Genomic DNA, 1,106 nt, shown 5'->3' with positions numbered 1-1,106 from the left:
GGGTATGGAGCCCTTGAGAGACATGGTCTGAGCGCTTCTCCTTCTTGATGTGACTTAGGGGTTGAGGTTTGAGCTTCCTCATGTCCCTTGTTTTCTTCATCCAATTTCTTCTCTGGTGGTTTCTTGTGGGTCTTCTTCAATTCCTTCCCACTTCTGAGGGTGATGGCTTGACATTCCTCCTTTGTTATTGAGTTAATATTGCTGCAATTGTTGTGTCCAGGGGCTTGCTTGAATAAGAATTCAATCTGTGTTTCCAGTTTCTTGATGGCGGCATCTTGATTCTGCATGTTGGATTGCACTTCTTCCCGGAAAGCTTTACTATCTTGAATTTCCTTGCATAGGTTTTCAAGTAGAGCCTCAATCCTTGATAATCTCTCCCCGGTTATTGATGGTGGGTTGAGATTAGGTGGTTGAGAAGATTGGTTAGATGGATACTGGTAATATCTCTGTGAGGTGTTTTGATGAGTTGCATTGTTGTTGGAGTTGAGGTTGTGGCGTCTCTGATCTTGCCCTTGGTCTTGTTGATTTCCCCATCCAAAGTTGGGGTGATTTCTCCATCCAGAGTTGTAAGTTTTGGAGTATGGATCATGGACTTGTCTAGGTGAGTTTCCAACATAGTTGGCTTGCTCCCAATCACCTTCTTCTCCTATATTCACTCCTTCTTAAGCTGATGATGAAGTGATGGCTGCTGCAACTTGGTTCTCCTCCACCTTCTTGGTAAGATCTGCTAGCTGCTTGGTGATCATCTTGTTTTGAGCTAACAATGCATCCATGTGGTTCAGCTCCATTACTCCTCTGGTGTTACCTCTTTCGGAGGCATAGAAGTAGTCATTTTTAGCAACTGTTTCAATGACATCTATGGCTTTTTCAATGGTTTTCTTCTTGTTTAGAGAGCCTCCTGATGAATGATCCACAGCCTTCTTTGACTCATAGGAAAGACCTTCATAGAAGATGTGAAGTTGTACCCATTCATTGAACATCTCTGGTGGGCATCTTCTTGTTAGATCTTTGAATCTCTCCCATGCTTCATAAAGTGTCTCACCATCTTGTTGCCTGAAAGTTTGCACCTCAGCTCGAAGCCTGTTGATCCTTTGAAGAGGGTAAAA

General features: G+C 43.2%; 1 non-coding gene across 1 annotated transcript; it reads left to right on the top strand.

Moving 5' to 3' along the window:
- Nucleotides 1-977: 977 nt before the first annotated feature.
- LOC112767213 (small nucleolar RNA R71) lies at nucleotides 978-1,082 on the top strand. Its single transcript, XR_003184779.1, has one exon. It is a non-coding gene; the product is annotated as a small nucleolar RNA R71 (small nucleolar RNA).
- The last annotated feature ends 24 nt before the right edge of the window (nucleotides 1,083-1,106 follow it).

This window comes from Arachis hypogaea, chromosome 2 (genome assembly GCF_003086295.3).
Source record: "Arachis hypogaea cultivar Tifrunner chromosome 2, arahy.Tifrunner.gnm2.J5K5, whole genome shotgun sequence".
In the NCBI taxonomy this organism is placed as follows: Eukaryota; Viridiplantae; Streptophyta; class Magnoliopsida; order Fabales; family Fabaceae; genus Arachis; species Arachis hypogaea.
This window is presented reverse-complemented; position numbering and strand designations above follow the sequence as displayed.